This window comes from Furipterus horrens, unplaced genomic scaffold (genome assembly GCF_987537825.1).
Source record: "Furipterus horrens unplaced genomic scaffold, mFurHor1.1.pri manual_scaffold_4, whole genome shotgun sequence".
NCBI lineage: Eukaryota > Metazoa > Chordata > Mammalia > Chiroptera > Furipteridae > Furipterus > Furipterus horrens.
The window spans coordinates 56,099,270-56,118,702 of NW_028327174.1; the positions used below are offsets into that span (position 1 = coordinate 56,099,270).

At 40.3% G+C, this 19,433-nt stretch overlaps 1 pseudogene across 1 annotated transcript in view; it reads right to left on the reverse strand.

Annotated features, from left to right (window-relative positions):
* Positions 1-515: 515 nt before the first annotated feature.
* Positions 516-19,433, reverse strand: part of LOC150011985 (small ribosomal subunit protein uS9-like) — a 37,642-nt pseudogene continuing 18,724 nt past the window's right edge. The window contains exon 4 of the transcript XR_016510617.1: positions 516-1,479. The product of XR_016510617.1 is annotated as a small ribosomal subunit protein uS9-like (transcript). The remainder of the gene's footprint in view (positions 1,480-19,433) is intronic.

Below are 19,433 nucleotides of genomic sequence, written 5' to 3' on the forward strand. Positions count from 1 at the left end.
AGAGATTGGCTTGTTTAAAAAAATATATATATATATATACATACATACATATCATTGCTATTAGCCTATTAGAAAATAAAAACCTTTAAATAATGTTAATAAAAATGATTATAAAAATAAAAATAGGAGTTTCATGAAAGATTCATTCTATAAATCCACAGAGTCTAAAATGTAGTTTGAAATTTAGAATTTCAAAATTAAACCTTATTCACTTTTGAGTTTGCATTGTTAATTTGTTCTGTTTCTCTCTTGTAGGGATGAATTTAAATCTTTTGCTGTTTACAATGTTTTCAATAATTGCAATTTGCTAAAAGCTTCAACATTGTGTTCCATTTGTTGAATATTGAGTAAAGATTTGTAACTGATTTTGGATAAAATCCAATACAAACTTAGAAGGCTTATTTACAAAACACTAAAAATGTAGGGCACAGATTGATTTACAAAGGCTCACGCATTTCTAACATCTAATTAATGACAGGCAGGAAAGGGTAGAAGGGTGTTCTGCTGTGCTGAAGTATTTGTGAAACTACTTTATTGAAATATAATTTACATTCCATAAAACTCATTCATATACAGTGTACAATTTTGATGTTTAGTATATTTACAGAGCTGTATAACCATCACCACTGTCTAATTTCAGAGCATTTTTATCACCCTAAAAAGGAACCGTGTAGCCATTCAAAGTATTTATTTATTTCCTTTAATTTTAACATTACATTTACTGTGAAATACAATGTACATATAAAGAAATTCATAAACATATATGTAGAATTTAATAAATAATTATAAAATGAATGCCCTTGTAACTTCCATTTTGGTCAACATATGGAACATTGACACTCCAAAGTACACCTTCCTCAATTTGACGGTCTAGAGGTAACCAATACCCAGATTTTTGTTAAAATTATTTCATTTTACCTATAATTTTCTTTCCATTTATTTATTTGTTTTAAACCTTAAATCCCATGACCATTGTTTATTATAAAAGTGAAACCCTGATGGGCTTATCAGTAGGATTTCTGGTAGCAAGCATGGGAACCAGGACCTCTGTACTTTTTGGATTCGTAGCAACTGGGATCAGCTACAAGCAGGGTCCAGTCATACTGGATGAGGACGTCTTTGACCTCCTTGGAAGCCTCACCCACGTATTTCTGGTAATAGGCTACCAGGGCTTTGGAGATGGACTAACGGATTGCGTTAAATCTGGGCCAGATGACCACCACCCTTCAGGTGGACTCTCGTATCCACGCTGGTGAAGGGCTCCTTCCTTGGAAGCAGAGCAGGTTCCAGTAGCTTGTATTTCAGTATAGCAGCTTCATCTTCTCCAGGGGCCGCTAGTCACCTGATGAGGCCATTGTTCCGTTTGCAGTGCACCAGGGCTGTGGCCATTTTCTTAGGTCCGAAGACCTGCACGGACTGTAGAGGACCCTTAGATGGAGTGGCTGCAGGTAGGCACCTACACCAGAAAAAAGCTCTTCCCTTTTAAAAAAATGAGATAAAATCAGTATATATTAGTTTCAGATGCATAATATGATTTGATACTTGTATATATTACAAAATATCACCACAATAGGTCTAGTTAACATCCATCACCATGCATAGTTAAATTTTTTTTCTTGTGATGAGAACTTTTTAAGATCTACTCTCCTAGCAACTTTCAAATATACAACACAGTATTGTTAACTATTGTCACCATGCTGTACATTATATCCCCATGATTTATTTATTTTATAACTAAAAGTTTGTACCTTTGGATCACCTTCATCCGTTCTGCCCACTCCCTGTCCCCTACCTTTGGCAACCACCAATCTGTTCTCTTTATGAGTTCAGTTTTTTGTTTTTGTTTAAGATTCCACATGTAAGTAAAATCATACTGAATTACCTATGATTGTATTCCTAAAAAAATGGCCTTGTTTTGCCTATTTCAATTCTTCCATATCTTGCTTCTTTTGATCAGCTTTTTTGCTTACATTTGTCTGTACTATCGTACCTGAAAGTAGTTTGTCCATTTTCATTACTGTGTGTTCAAACACATAAAGATTTTCTAGCAACCATTTAGTTATTGATTTGTAGAATAATTATCTTTTGCATCAGAGAATCTTAGCAGAGGACTTTGATATTTGTTGAGAATTGCTTTATGGCCTAGTACGTGATTAATTTTTATACAAAGGAGTTATTTATTTATTTTAAAGATTTTTTTTATTTCCAGAGGGGAAGAGAGAGAGGAGAGGGAGAGAAACATGATGTACGAGAGGTGCATCCATTGGTTGTCTCTTGCACTCCCCCAACCAGGGACCTGGCTTGTAACCCAGGTAATGTGCCCTGACTGGGAATCAATCCACTGAGCCACACCAGCCAGGGCCAAAGTATTTATTTATTTATTTTATTTAATGGGAGAAATCTTTTTTTAAATTATTTATTTATTTATTTATTTATTTACTTTTTTAGAGAGAAGGGAAGGGATTGAGAAAGGGAGAGAAACATTGACCTGGCCCACAACCCAGGCATATGCCCTGACTGGGACATGAACCTGTGACCTTCCAGTTCACAGGCCGGCACTCAACCCACAGAGCTACACCAGCCAGGGCCAAAGTATTTATTTTTAACATCAGTTTTGCAACAATGATTTACTCTGTATATAAATTAAAATATATAAATTAAAATTTTGACAGAAACAACTTATAATTTGATTGTTAAATCACAGCTTATTTGGAAGTCATTAATGATATGTACAGCACATCCAGGGCCAAGTATACTTTTCCTCACAGATTTTTAATTTAGTGAGAATATTGTTCTTATGACACTAGGCTCTACTGACTTTTGTATTTGTTAATTATTACTGTGAAAACCAAACAGCTTTATCTTAAATGTTGAACTTTTAAACTGAATATACAGTTATATTTACAATGTTACATGTTTTCATCTTTGACAGAATTAACTTCAACAACTTTCACTTTAATTATTGGATGAAAAAAACCAAAGCATTATTGGAATTAATTCATCTACTTGAACTACATAGTAATACTGACATAAAATGACATTATTTAACTGTTTGCAAAGTTCTTCTGTTAATGAAATGGACACATCGACAGCTTTGGCTTCATTTATATATGCACAAACAGACTTGGAATCGAAACTGTCATTTACTCAAGATGAAAAGTGACTCTTCACAGAGTGATAGATAAATGTATCATCTGCAATTGCAGGTATTAATTCTTTGTCTTTGGGTATAGTCTTCTTAAAATAATGACCAACTTTTGAAGTAGATGTAGATGCTTTTTCAGCTTTCCTGGGGTTGGTCATCAGTATTAGTATGGTTCCCAGGTGTCAACAAGTATTTGCAAGTTACATTAACTTTTAAAAGAAGTGAAAATTCTTTACTTGACTTTAAATTAAATATGTAGTTTTTAAACTCTTTGCTGCTAAGGGTTTATTGTAAAATAAAAAAAATCCTCAAACAATAAAATAAATAAATAGTTGTAAATTTATACCATATAAAATCACTGTGAGCAAGAACATTCAGAATCTGGCAGTATTACTTAGTCTGTTTTCTATACATACTTCATGTACATGTAACTGTAACCTGTAATTTCTCACTGACCCTGTAGACTTTTAGCTCAGGATTTTGTGTATCTCACAGATTACAGCATAGACCAGCAATTTTCAACCAATGTGCCGCAAGAATTTTTAAAGCACACTACCTGACTATTAGTTAGGGGTGCTGACCTCTTTTCCCTTAGGTTGTCAAATAAAAAAATGATAACAGCCAACACAATAGCTGTTCAGTGTGAATGAATCAAAATTATACCTATTTTTTTTGTCATATTGACAAAAAAAAATTTTTTTTTTTGATGTGCCACAGAATTTACCAATTAGTTTATGTGTGCCATGAGATGAAATAGGTTAAAAATCACTGGCATATACCTGTGGGACAACTGGCTGGTTCATTCACCCAGTGACCAGTAGGGGTAACAATATGGAATACTTTTTTCCCTGACCAAGTGTCAAAACACTTTGCATTTTTTTATATCCTCACCTGAGGACATTTTTTTTTCTTTGCTTTTAGAGAGAGGAAGGGGGGAGAGAGAGAGACAGACAGACAGACATTGATGTGAGACAGAAACATTAATTGGCTACCTTCTTGTAGGTGCCCTGCCTGGGGATCAAATCCCTGACCTTTCAGTCTATGAAATGCTCCAACCAACTGAGCCACAACAACCGGGGCCTTTACATTTTATTTTATCATTGAACTCCTTGTAAAGGATTAGGAAAAGAGAAGTGCATTAATGCTGTTTTTTTCTTTTGTAGACTTAATTATTTGGTAAAGTGAGAATTCTCTTCAGTGCTACTGGACAAAAGGTATAAGTACAAAGTGGAAGTCTTCCAAACCCACCCTGGTCATTTTAATAATTATTAATGAAACTCCATTAAGAAAGCAAAAATCCAGGATAAATTTTAAATCAGATGTAACTTGGGAACAACAGGCATATGCTAGGACTGCCCCAGACAAACCAGGATGTATCATCACCTTACAACTGTATTAATTAGGGCTTTCTAGATAAAAGCAACAAATAGAAATGAACTCATTAACTAAGACAGAAAGAGTTTATGGGGAGATTTGGGGGGGCAGGGTGCAGAATTGAAGGCTAAAGAGCTAGGCTTGGAGAAAGATTCTCAGTAGCAAGAACTCATTGTCAGGGCACCATTCTGAAATGTGTCTCAACCACCCTTGGCTATTGTACTGCTCTGTACTGCTCAAAGTGGGGGGAGAGAGAAAAGAAAAACAAAAGGGGGGGGAAGGGGGGAGGGAAGAAAGAAGAAAGAAAGGAAGGAAAGAAGGCAGGAAGAAAGGAAGGAGGAAAGAAGGAAAGAAAGGAAGGAAGGAAGAAAGAAAGAAAAAAAGAAAACAAACATAAGGAGAGGAGAGAGAAAATTTCAGCTGGTCTAACTGTGTACCTGTGCCCACCCCTTGGCTAGAGGAGGGCAGGCAGGATGCTGGGATACATACACCCACCTGGCCTGCAGACCATGAGAGAGGTGATTCCCCCAAACAAAATCAAGATGCTATATTAAAAGAGGAAGAAATAGAATTTGGGCAGTCAAAAGCCAAATGCCTACCATACTTATTATATTCTTTCTGCTGACTTAGAGTCTTTTCCGTCACAGTTCTGCCATCATCAGTGCTCATGAAGATGATATAGTATCTTAGTTTCACACTTGATCTCCCAACTTTAGTGGTCATTTTTCTTTCAGGCAGCTGCAGGTCATGCATAACCTTAGTATGAACTTTTAACACCCAGAACCATTTCTTTTTTCCTCTGAAGTCTTAAGCTCCAGTACCTACTTTCGAATCACAGAGTCTTGTCTTTCCAGGTCACTCACTTCCATCCTCCCACATTCCCGTTCTTTGGCCTCACGTAGACTACAGGTCCCTTGACACTTTCCTCCATTTCCTGGAATCTTTCAACCTGCTCCTGCCTTCACTTTTTTCCCAGGAGAGAACAGACACATGGTCATGTCTCAGTCAATCTCTTGCTACTATGACATTGAACTTGCAGTCTAATACTGAGCTTATTGCAGCAGCCTGTGTGTCCCTAATTAGCTCTCTCCCATTTCCCCGGGAGTTATTTTATTTTAAAAATTTTTCCTCCCAAGAGTTATTTTAAACATTCACCTTGTTCTCTATGCTCTAATTCCACAATCTGCTTGTCATACTGAGAGAATATTGTGGGGGCCAAAGGAGAAATCCCTTTATTTCCTGTGCTCCCCATTGATCAACATAATTTCCTCCCCTGCAGTTTTATGGAAGAAGTGTCCCTCCTCCTATGTAAAGCTAACTCCTTCCCATGTTCTAAATCCAATCCCTTCCTGTGTCCATACTCCAACAATTATTTCTTACCTAGCCCGTATCCTCAACCTTTCTTGTCCACTGGCTTTTCCCCATGCCTAGATACATACTTCCATCTTCTATATTGAAAAGACTTCCTTTGTACCCTAGTATCTCTTTCTAGATGTGGTCTTGTCTTGCTCTTCCCTTTGAGTTTAAGTTCTTCAAAAAGAGTAGTTTACACCCTCCTTCTCACTTCTTTACCATCATGCCCTCCTCAACCTAGTACAATTTAGCTCTTTCCTTTGTCAGCACTACAACGCCTTTTGTAACCTCCAGATTAAAAAATTCAAGGATGCTAGTCAGTTTTAAACTCAATAGACTTCACTATGGTATTTGCCTCTTGACCAGTCCCTCTTTCTTGAGACTTCTCCTTAATACCACACCTTCCTAAGTTACCTTTGAGGAGAGTTCCTTTCTCTGTGTGTTCCCAGGCTCCCCCCATCTCACAGCCCTGTTCTCTGCATAGAATCAAATTTGTAAACTTCAATAGAATTAGAAACAGAACTTTTATTTCTAGGCAACTTAGTTTTATGGGAAAGAGTGATGTATTTTGTTATAGCAACATTCTTCAGTTCTGCTTGTCTGAGGACACACTTTATTTCTCATGTATTGTTGTGCATTCTCATTAGCCATAGGAGCTAAAATGAGAATATATTATGTTCAACAGTTCTCCTAAACTTTAATATCCTTACTTTTAAAACTTGTTTCTAGATAGCTTGTATTATGCTGACAGCCTAAGTTATAAAAGTTTAAAAGACACAGGGAAAGCTGGGACACAGGAAGTACAGGGTGTCATGAATTTGAAAGCAGTAGTTGCAGAAGCAAAGCTGGATGCACCCTTGCCTGTGATTACTCAGTATCTGGGTGTACATTGTATAATAGCGCCTTTGTTTATCTCTTGCAATGGATCTCAAGGGGGCTGAAGGGAATGTTAAAAGAGATTTTAACACAATAGTTGCTTAATAAATATTCATTGAATGAGAAAGCAGAGGCAGGTACTTGAGGTTTTCAGAAATGAGGAGTTGTTCTTGGAGATGTGCTGCAGGTTTTTGGTGTGGGTGGAAGTGGTAATGAGATGGTGGTTTTATACCAAACAAGCAGGGCACAGAGGCAGCTGGATGGAAAATAATGCCATGAAAAATTTCTGATATGATTATGTCACAAAGTTACCTAGAGCTGACATCTCTTTAGTCTAGACCGAAGAAAATCTATGTCCTCTAAACTTTTTTCTTTTTAAAAAAAATAATTTATTTATTTATTAATTTGTTTATTTTTAGAGAGAGGGGAAAGGAGAAAGAGAGGGAGAGAAACATCACTGTGTGGTTGCCTCTCACTTGTGCCCCCAACTGGGGACCTGACGTACAGCCTAGTCATGTGTCCTGACTGGGAATTGAACCAGTGACACTTGGCTCACAGGCCGACACCCAATCCACTAAGCCACAGCAGCCAGGGTTTAAACTTTTCTCATATTCCTTTTGCTTTTATTTTTTGAAATTGGTGTCCATTTAACACAATTGAGCTCATCTGACCCAGACACTGGACTACAGAGATAAGGAGGGAGGATCCCTGCTTTTGGAGAACACATTGTTTAGATTACAGCAAGCAACTACTACCCTATGTGGTGTGACAATGGCTGGTATTGGGACAGTGGGCTCAGAGAAAGGAGCCATTAGTTGGAGGATGGGAGGATAGGAAAGAATTTGAGAGAAGGTTTCTCAGAGAATTTAAGAGATGAGCTATGCCATGAAAATGAAGCAGAAATTTGCTGCTGAAGAATTAGTGTTTATGTGTGAGTTTTAAAGAGAAAGGCCTTATAAGTAGTAACTGACAAAGCATAAAGTGAGCAGTGAATCAAACATGATGTTGTTGAAGATTGTTTTCAAGGATTTGAAATCAGGTGAAAGTTATGCTGATTCACTCTCCCCGGGGCCAGAGGTTCTTCAGGCTGGTCTTTTTCTGAGGGAGTCAGAGAATGGAATCTCCACATGGAAAGGGGAGTGGGAAGAGAAATTTCTATTTTCATTTGAAAGAACAGAAAATTATGAATAATAGATGATAGAAGGGAGGAGGTAAAATTCTTACTTTTGCATTTTCAAGGATCCCACAATAAATTTTTAAAAGACAAAAACTATTCTTCATTAGAAGAATGGAGAAATAAATTGTGGTATACATAGTAGTATAATGGAAAATTGCTTAGTAGTGAAAATTAATGAACTACATTATCATCAACATGGACCAATCTTAGAAATATAAGGTTAAGTGACAGTAGCCTATTTAGGGCTTTTATAAAGTTCGAAAACAAGGAAAACTAAGCAATGTGCTGTTTAGGGATACATACATTTAAAAAATTATAAATAAAAAAAGAGGAAGGAAAAAAGATAAAGTTCAGGATGGTAGTTACCTGTCGGGGATGGTGAGACCTTGCGCGGGGAAGGACTCACAAGGAATATCAATAATATTGGTGATATTCTAGTTCTCAGGTTGGCAGAGGGCTCCTGGCTGTTTAGTTATTTTACTTCATAACTTACCTATTCATACTATACATATTTTTTTATGTATACAAGTAATTATAATTAAAAGTATGAGGGATTGCATTGCTTGAAAGATGATGACCTGCTGCTCCTGTCTGTTTGAGACTTTCCTCTGAGCTGTCATGGCGGCACCATCAGCAGCCAGGAGAGTGAGGCTTAAGAGTGCTGATGCTGACTTCTGGGCAAGATGGAGGTGTAGACAGACACTCTGCATCTCCCTCCACAACTAAGAAGGAATACAACTACCTTAAAACTAGAAACAACCAGAAGTTCCAGGAAAACAAACTGCATGGAAGTATAGCAAACAAAGATATAAAGAAGAAATACTCATACAGACAGGTAGGAGGGGTGGAGCCAGGGTGGAGAGGACGTGGTGTGGTGGTGGCAGTAGCAGCGGTAGCGGCAGGCCGGGGATAAAGTGCAGTCACGTGTTTTAAAAAGCTGGGAGGGACACCTTGGGAGCATTTCCAGCTTCTCACTGGACCTAGCAGCTCATGGTTCCAGCACCATGGAAAATCAAGCCTCATTGCTTCTGACTGTGCAGAATGGGGGGAGGGAGGGGGGTGGAGTCAGGAACTGCCAGTCTCTCAGCAGTCCACTTGTTTAAAGGGCCCCCATGATGCTAGAATGTCTGCAGACCCACCCACTCTGGAAACGATGGCCAGGGCAGCTGCTAGAGGGGAGCCAGTCTGGTGCAGAAGTGGGAGAGGTGCTTGGAAAAGGGGTGAGTGCTTTGCAAGCAGCATTGTTCCCTCTCAGATCCCTCCCCCACATACAGCGCCACAACGTGGTGAAACAGGTCACCCTGTACTGACAAATCCCTAAGGTTCCACCCCTTACAATGTAACAAGAGCGACAGCTCTACCTGGGATGCAGAGGCAAACAAACACAGGAGCCTGTCAGAATGAGGAGACAGAGAAGTATGGCCCAAAAGGGGAAACAGATCAAGGTTCCAGTAGAAGAACCAAGCAATGAGGAGATAGCCAACCTCACAGATGAGGATATAGACAGCCTAAGAGATGCAGAATTCAAAACACTGGTGATAAAGATGCTCAAGGCTTGACAGATATGCTTGAGTATGGCAAAGGCATAAGAGAAGAAGTGAAGGCTATGCTAAGTGAAATGAAGGAAAATCCACTCAAAACCAATGGCAAAGGGACAGAAACTGGGGTTCAAATCAATGATTTGGAACATAAGGAAGAAAAAAACAGTCAACCAGTGCAGAATGAGGAAGCAAGAATTGAATAAAGTGAGGAAAACTTCCCAAATTTTGTGAAGGAGATGGACATACAGGTCTGGGAAGCACGGATGGTCCTGGGCAAGCTGGACCCAGAGGGGACCACATGAGGACGCATCATGATTGAGATGCCAAAGGTGAAAGATAAAAAGAGAGTCCTGGGGGCAGCAAGAGAGAGGTGGAAAGTTGCCTACAGGGGGTTGCCTATAGGACTATCAGTTGATTTCTCAGAGGACACTTTGCAGGCAGGAAGGGATTGGCAAGCAGTATTCAATGTGATGAAAGGCAACCTGCAACCAGGACTACTCTATCCAGCAAAGCTATCATTTGGAATGGAAGGGCAAATGAAGTGTTTCCCAGACAAGGTAAAGCTAAAGGAGTTCATTATCACCAAGCCATTATTATATGAAATGTTAAAGGGACTTACCTAAGAAAAAGAAGATCAAAACTGTGAACACTAAAAAGACAACAAATTCACAACTATTGACAACTGAATCTAAAAAATAAAAACAAAATCTAACTAAGCAAACCACAATAGGAACAGAATCATAGGTATGGGGATCATTTGGAGGGTTATCAGCTGGGAGGAAGGAGGGGGAGAAAATGGGAAATGGTGCAGGGATTAAGAAGCATAATTGGTTGGTACAAAATAGAGGAAGTTAAGAATAATATAGGAAAGGGTGAAGCCAAAGAACTTATATGCATGACTCATAGACATGAACTAAGGGGGGTGGGATTGCTGGAGGGAAGGTGGGTACTGGGTGGAGGGGAGCAAAGGGCAAAAAAATTGGATCCACTGTAACAACATAATCAATAAAATATACTTAAAAAAGAAGAGTGCTGATGTCAAGCTACAGAGCATGGACAGGGTGAGGTGAAGACAGAGTCAAGCTGTCAAACCAAGATTAGAAACAAGTGCTGAGAGCCTCCAGGGAATCTCAGGAGTTCTGGGACATCTGGGAACCGAGGAGCTGAGTCCTGGCCATGAATGGAGGCACTGTGGCTTTTTGGGAACCGGCTGTAGCAGGTAGTTTGTCTTTCTCTAACCCTGCTGACCAAAGATCCTGACACCTCTATCCAGCTTTCCTCACATGGGTCCCCACTTCTCAGTACAGACCTGTTTCCTTGCCTCCCCTGTAAGTGCCAGTTCATGCTTACTACTGACCTTTGCTCATGCCATTCCCTCTGGAAAGTCGTCCCTTCCTTTTTTTGTCATTGGCCTCTGAAGCCTTTTCTAACTCTTTATGACCGAAGCTCCTCCCTTCCTAGTTTGCTTACTGTGGTACTCAGTCTTTACCATATACTTTGGTATTGTGCAAGGACTGAAGTTTATTTAAAAATGAATGAAAATGCATACATATAGGATATACTAAAAAATTTGCCTGTGTTGAATAACCCAGATGAAGTGTTCTCTCTTATACATTAGCTCTGGTAGCCATGTCTGATTTTGCCCCATATAAACCCAAAAGCAGAACTCAGAATCTCTGCAATATCCTCTAAAGAATCGACTTGCAAAACAGTAGTGGCGAGTAGCATAGCTTTTACTTTTTTGTGGGGGAGAAACCAGAAGGTGTTGACATGCCTTAAAGCAAGGACTTTAAAGTCCATATTTGACTGGTTTGATCCCCAAAGCTCTTCTCTGCCACCTGTGTCACAGGGGCTTCTCTCCTGAATGTTTTTCTATGTGCACCCAGTCTCAACTTTCCCTTGCTCTGGATTTTCCCTTGGGAACATCAAATTCTCCATCATGCTTGGCCCCATTTCCTGTCCCAGCTGTGCAAAGAAAGAGACGTCTCCTCAGGGGAAGTGACTGTACTTTAGTACTGAGCCATTTGCACACAAACTATTGACTTGCCATCTCCAAGGTACAGGCTGAGTATGTCCTTCTGGTGCTGAGCAAACAAAGGGTCCTTCAGTTACCCAGATCTGATCTCCTTATGAAGTCATATGTCCTATTTTTGCATAGTTTACTGCTATTGCCTCAGCATAATTATTAATACTCCACTTTATACTCTCAATGAATTAATTTTGACCATAAATTATATGTTCTAAGTGGTAGATTACTTTTCTTCCTTAAGTATCTAGTTCTTTAGACTCTACTTGGCTTCTCAAATGAGACTGAGGGTTCTTTTAGATAAGGGACCCAATGTTCTATATCTTTGTATCTATCTATCTATTTATTTATTTATTTATTTATTTATTTATTTAGAGGGAGAGTAAAGGAGGAAGAGAGGGAGAAAAGCATTGATGTACAGGAGAAGCATGGATCGGTTTCCTCTAGTACATGTTCTGACTGGGGACCAAACTCACAACCCAGGCATGTACCCTGACCAAGAATTGAACCAGCAATCTTTTGCTTTTCAGAATGACACCCAACCAACTGAGTCACACTGGTCAGGGCTGTTTGTGCCATTTTTCTTGGTAGCTGCTCAATAGGTACTTGTTAAATTGGATGACATGAGTCAAAGTGTATGAGCAAGCCCGTGTGTGTGTGTGTGTGTGCAGGATGTTCATGCTGGGGAACCCTGGTGGGAGATCAAGTTGAATGAAAAAGGTAGGGCCTGCAAAGGGCAGGAGCTGCATGAAGATTCAATGAGGCTGTGTATATGTTGCATGTTCCCGTGTACATGGACATGGAGAGATCTTAGTACAGTCACATGTTGTAGGTAATCAGTGAATGTTAGTTTCATCCTCTCATATTTATATCTCACTAGCTTTTTTTCAGCCTTATTGAGGTATAATTGACATCTAAAATAGTAAGATATTTAAAGTGTACATTGTGATGATGTAACACATCTCACTAGCTTTTTAATGTGACTTTACAGTTGCCTAATATTGAGCAGTTTCCAAAATGCTGGTAAAAACATTGTCTAATTTTAAGTCTAAACATCCCTGTGAAGTGTGTATTGCTTCCATATCTGAACAATTGTAAATAATGCTGCATTGAACATAGGGGTGCATATATGTTTTTGAATTAATGTTTTCATTTAAAAAAAATAAATACTCAAAGGTGAAATTGCTGGGTCATAAGTTCTATTTTTAATTTTTTGAGGAACTTCCACACTGTTTTCCACAGTGGCTGTGCCAATTTGCAACCCCATAAACAGTGCACAAGGATCTTCTTTTCTCCACATCCTTGCCAACCTTTGTTATATGTTAATTTTTTGATGATTGCCATTCTGACAGTTGTAAGATGATATTTCACTGTAGTTTTGATTTGCATTTTCCTGATGATGTTTGATTTGAGCAACTTTTCATTTGTCTGTTGGCCATCTGCATGTCCTCTTTGGATGTTCAGCTGTTTACACCTAGGGCTTCTCAAGTTCAAGTCCTTTCTTGTGTTTTTGAATCCATGTGATGGTTGACCCATTTTGTTTACTTAAATCTCACATTCCATTTGAGGCTTTGGGACCTAAACTGAAAGGGTCAGAGGAAGAAAAATCTCCCCTGGGGAAGTGGCTGTACTTTAGTACAGAGCCATTTGCACACAAACTATTGACTTGCCTGCTCCAAGGTACAGGCTGTTTTCCTGGGTTAGCTTTGAGCCTGCTTCCATCTGCCTTCCCATTGGAGCTCAGAGGTCTTTCAGGGCCAGCAAGCTCTGCTATCCATGACCTTCAGTGGAAACTAGTCCCAGCTGATATCAATTTCCAGAAACTAAACAGCATGACTTTTCATTAAATTGCAAATAAGGATGAGTAAAGAGGCTTGTGCTGGTTAAACCTTAAAATGACTGGATGGATAGTCAATAAATCCGAGATAGAAAATTACAACTTGGGACAGGCTTTTAAGAGTAAAATGTGATTATGTTTCTTTGATAAAATCAAAACTTGATGGAAACTCAGGGAACAAAATTAAACTTGATGGAAATCCAGGGGAACATTTTGCATACCCTAGGTAGTAAAAACAAAGTCATACTCTTTTTCTTGTGTAAAAGAGATGGGGGGTAGAATGAGAGTGAATTGGGAGAACCTGGAGCTCTGTATTTGAACATTGGGAATTGTACATGTCAATTAGAAACAACAATATAATACTGATCATCACTATTTTAACTATATCTTGTAAGTTGACTGCTTTTTAGGGAAATAGAATTTTGTTTAGACGACTGGATAACCTCTGGATAACATAATTTCCCCACATGAAGGCTTTTGATCATCAACTTCTATTATGCTTTTGAGAAAATGCAATTTGTCTAATATATTGCAGTATTGGTTTAAGGTATTTGCCTTTTGTCATTGTGTTAATTATAAGACTGGCTTATTGTTGAGTAAACTAATCAAAAGCTTCCCTGGATAATTCAACTTCTGGCCAAGATGAAGGCCTAGGCAGACACACTGTGTCTCCCTCCACAACTAAGAAAGAATATAACTACCTCAAAACTAAAGGCAACCAGAGTTCCAGAAAATTGAGCTGCATGGAAGTCCATTAAACAAAGATATAAAGAAGAAATATTCATCCAGATAGGTAGGAGGGGCGGAGCCGGGGCAGAGAGGATGCGGTGTGGTGGCAGCAGCAGTGATGGCAGCAGTGGCTGCCAGAGAGTGCAGTCACACATTTTAAAAAGTCAGGAGGGACACCTGGGAAGCACTCCCAGCACAAGACCAGGCCACACAGCTCAAGGTCCCAGCGCCGGGGAAAATAAAGCCTCATAACTTCTGACTGTGCTAACCAGTGGGGGTTGGGGCAGAGGAAGAAGCAGCCAGTCTCTCAGCAGATTCTGCTTGTTTAAAGGGCCCCCATGGTCCTAGAACGTCTGCAGACCCATTCACTCTGAGAACGACAGCCAGGGCAACAATTAGAGAGGTGCCAGTCCCATACAAAGTGGGAGAAGTGCCTGGAAAAGGGGTGAGTGCTGAGCAAGCGACATTGTTCCCTCTCAGACCCCTCCCCCACATACAGCGCCACAACGTGGTGAAACAGGTCGTCCTCTACTGATGAGAAAATGTAAAGCTCCGCCCCTTACAACATAACAGTAGTGACAGCTCTGCCTAAGACACAGAGGCAAACAAACACAGGAGCCTGTCAGAATGAAGAGAAAGAGAAGTATGGCCCAAAAGGAGGAATGGATCAAGGTTCCAGTGGGAGAACTAAGCAATGAGGAGACAGCCAACCTAACAGACACAGAGTTCAAAACATTGGTGATAAAGGTGCCCACAGGCTTGACAGATATGCTTAAGTATGGCAAACATATAAGGGAAGAAGTGAAGGCCATGCTAAATGAAATGAAGGAAAACCCACACAAAATCAATGGTGAAGGGAAAGAAACTGGGTTCAAATCAATGATTTGGAGCATAGGGAGGAGAACAACAGTCAACCAGTACAGAATGAAGAAACAAGAATTGAAAAACATGAGGATAGGCTTAGGAACCTCTGGGACAACTTTAAACGTGCCAACATCCAAACCATAGGGGTGCCAGTAGGGGAAGAGGAAGAGCAAGAAATTGAAAACTTATGTGAGAAAATATTGAAGCAAAACTCTTCATATTTGGTAAAGGAAATAGATATACAAGTTCTGGAAGCACAGGGAGTCCCAAACAAGCTAGAACCAAAAAGGACCACACCAAGACACATCATAATTAAAATGCCAAAGCTTAAAGATACAGAGAATCTTAAAAGTACCAAGAGAAAAGCAGAGAGTTAACTACAAGGGGGTGCCTATAAGACTGTCAGCTGATTTCTCAAAAGAAACTTTGCAGGCAAGAAGGGACTGGCAAGAAGTATTCAAGGTGATGAAAAGCAAGGACGTACAACCAAGATTACTCTATCCAGCAAAGCTATTATTTAGAATGGAAGGGCAGAAAAAGTGCTTCCCAGACAAGGTAAAGCTAAAGGAGTTCATTATCACCAAGTCATTATTATATGAAATGTCAAAGGGACTTACTTAAGAAAAAGAAGCTCAGACTTCCGGCCAAGATGGAGGCTTAGACGGACACGCTTGGTCTCCCTCTACAACTAAAGAGGAATACAACTACTTCAAAACAAAAGATAACTAGAAATTCCAGAAAATAAAACTACACGGAAGCCCAACATATGAAGTTATAAACCAGCGGCACCCTTTGGGCAGGTAGGAAGAGCGAAAGTGGGTGGTGCTGTTTGCGGTCGCACCAGGGACAGCGGCAGGGAGAACAATCCCAGCAGCAGGGAGAACAGTCCCAGCGGCAGGGAGAACAATCCCGGCTGCAGTCAAATCCCGGCAGCTTGCAACCCCAACGCTGGGGAAAGCAGCCACCACATCGCCTTGAACAGTGAGGCCCAGAGGGCAGGAGGACGGATCCCGGTCTCCTAGCAGAATAACTGTGTGAATCCATCTTGGACCCCCGCCCCCACACAAAGCGCCACAGCACTGCAAAGTAGGTTGCGGATCGCCGCCAGTCGCTGGGTTGTGACGACAAGGCACCACAGCGCAGCGAGAAAGGTTGCAGAACGGCGCTGGTCGCTGGGTTGTGACGACAAAGGGCCACAGTGCAGCAAAAAAGGTAGCGGATTGCCGCCGGTCGCTGGGTCATGACGAGTACACAGGCACTGCTCCCTATAGCCTGCCCAAGAAAACAAAACGCATCTGTCAAAATGAGACAGACAACTATAGAAATCCCGGTGGCGCAGCTCACCAGGCAACAGATGAAGAATCTGACAGATGAACAAATAAGAAACCTGTCAGAGCCTCAGTTCAGGGCCATTGTTATCAGGTGGCTTACAGAATTAACAAAAGTTCTGGAAAAAGATGAGAAAGAATCGAAAAACACTCATAATGAAAGGAACAAAACCACATACGAGACAGATGGTGAGGAAATAAAATCCAGAGTTCAAATCAACAAACCAGAACATAGAGAAGGAACAAACAGTCATCCAGTGCAGAGAGAGGAAACAGGAAGCAAGGAAAATGATGAGAGGATCAGAAACCTCTGGGACAGCTATAAGAGATCCAACATATGGGTGATTGGATTGCCAGAGGGCAAAGAAGAAGAACTAGAAATTGAAAAATTAAGTGAAAACATAATAAAGCAGAACTTCCCAAACTTGGGGAAGGAAATAGACTTACAGGTCCAGGAAGCACAGAGAGTTCCAAAACAACTGGACCCAGGGAGAACCACTCCAAGACACATTATAATCAAAATGTCAAAAGTTAAAGATAAAGAGAGAATCTTAAAAGCGGCAAGAGAGAAGAAAAGAATCAGGTACAAAGGGGTCCCAATTAGACTATCAGCTGACTTCTCAAGGGAGACCCTGCAGGCAAGAAGGGACTGGCAAGAAATATTCAAAGTAATGAAAAGCAAAAACCTACAACCACGAGTACTCTATCCAGCGAAATTGTCATTCAGAATAGAAGGGCAGAGAAAGTGTTTCCAGGACAAAACAAAACTGAAAGAGTTCATTAGATCCAAACCACTGTTATATGAGATGTTAAAGGGACTGGTTTAGAAAAAGGAGGATCAAAACTATGAAATCTAAAATGAAAACTGCATCACAAGAAACAACAACAGAAGCTAGGGAATTGAAACAAAGGCAAACTAAGTAGGCAACAAGAGTGGAAAAAGAACTATAGGTATGGGGAACATATTGGGGGGAGGTCAACAGGGAGGGGGAACGGGGAGAGGGAGGGAGATGATATAGGAATTAAGGATCATGGTAGGAGGGAATGGAATAGACAGAGAGAGCTTGAAAAGAACTATATGCACAACTAATGGACATGGTCTAAAAGAAGGGGACAACTGGAGGGAGGGGGGCCACCGGGTGGAGGGGAGCAGAGGGAAGGGAAATTGGGACAAATGTAACATTATAATCAATAAAAGACATTAAAAAAAAAAAAAAGAAAAAGAAGATCAAAATTATGAACATTAAATTTACAACAAACTCACAACTATCAACAACTGAATCTAAAATATAAGAACAAAATCCAACTAAGTAAACCAGAATAGGGATAGAATAATAGATACGGGGATCATTTGGAAGGTTATCAGCTGGGAGGGGGTAGGGAGAGAAATGGGGAAATGGTGCAGGGGTTAAGAAGCATAATTAGGGGGGTGGAATTGCTGGGGGAGGGGAGGTGCTGGGCAGAGGGGAGCAAAGGGGAAAAATTGGAACTATAGTAACAATATAATCAATAAAATATACTTTAAAGAAAAGAAGCATAATTGGTAAATACAAAATAGACAGAGGGAAGTTAAGAATAATATAGGAAAGGGTGAAGCCAAAGAATGTATATGCACGACCGATGGACATGAACTAAGGGGGGGTGGGATTGCTGGAGGGAAGTGGGGCTACTGGGCAGAGGAAAGCAAAGGGGGAAAAAAATTGAAACTACTGTAACAACATAATCAATAAAATATACTTAAAAAGGACTTCTGGCCAAGATGGAGATGTAAATACATGCTCTGCTTCTCCTCACAACTAAGAAGAAATTTACAACCACTTCAAAACTAAAAAAACCACCCAGAAAATCCAAAAAATCAAAACTACAAGGAAGTTCAGCAAGAAATAAAGAAGAAATAATCAACCAGAAAGGTAGGAGGGGCGGAGCCAGGATGGAGAGAAAGAGAAGCAGAGCAGTGGCTGCGGGGGTGGTGCTTCTCAGCAGCAGGTCTAGAGGCAATGCAGCTGCAGGAGAGCAGCGGGTGGGTGCAGCTAGCTGCAGCCCTGACAAACTGATTAAACCTGAGAAATGATTCCAGCCCCAAACTAAATCACACAGCTTGTAGTTCCAGAGTCTGGGAAAATAGAGCCTCATTACTTCTCACTGTGAAAACAAGTGGTGGCGGGGACGCAGGAAGAAGCTGCCAGTCTCAAAAGGAGGCAGCTTACTTAGTACAGAAAAGGAAAGAAGTGCCTGGAAAAGCTGTGGCAACCAGCACTTTTCCCTTTCAGACCCCTCCCCCACATACAGCGCGAAACGTGGTGAACTGGTCGCCAGCACTAACGAATACCTAAGGCTCCGCCCCCTATAACGTAAAAGATGTGACAGCCCTTGCCAAATCACAGAGGCAAACACAGAAAGATGAGGAGACAGAGAAGTACAACCCAGAAGAGGGGGCAGATCAAGGTCCTAGTGGCACAACTAAGCAATGAGCAGATAGCACGCCTAATGGATGAGGAGACAGACAACTTAATAGATGCACAGTTTAAGGCATTGGTGATTAGGATGTTCACAGATCTGACAACAAAGATTAAACAGGATGGGGAAAGAATGAAGGCTATCCTGGCTGAAATGAAGGAAAATCCATATGAACAAGTGGTGAAGGAAAGGAAACCAGGGTTCAAATCAACAAATTGGAACATAATGAAGAAACAGTCAACCAGTACAGAAGGAGGAAATGAGGATTTAAAAAAATGAGGAGAGGCTTAGAAACCTCTGGGACAGCTATAAACATGCCAACATCCAAATCATAGGGCTGCCAGAAGATGAAGAGGGAGAGCAAGAAATTGAAAAATTATGCAAAAAAATAATGAAGGAAAACTTCCCTAATTTGGGGAAGGAAATGGACATACAGGTCCAGGAAGCACAGAGAATCCCAAACAAACTAGACCCAGGGAGGACCACACCAAGACACACCATAATCAAAATGCCAAAGGTTAAGGATAAAGAGAGAATCTTAAAAGCACCAAGAGAGAAGAGGAGAATTAATTACAAAGGGGTCCCTATAAGACTGTCAGCTGATTTTTCAAAAGAAACTTTACAGGCAAGAAGGAACTGGCAGGAAATATTTAAAGTGATGAAAAGCAAGGCCCTACAACCAAGATTACTCTATCCAGCAAAGCTGTCATTCAGAATGGAAGGGCT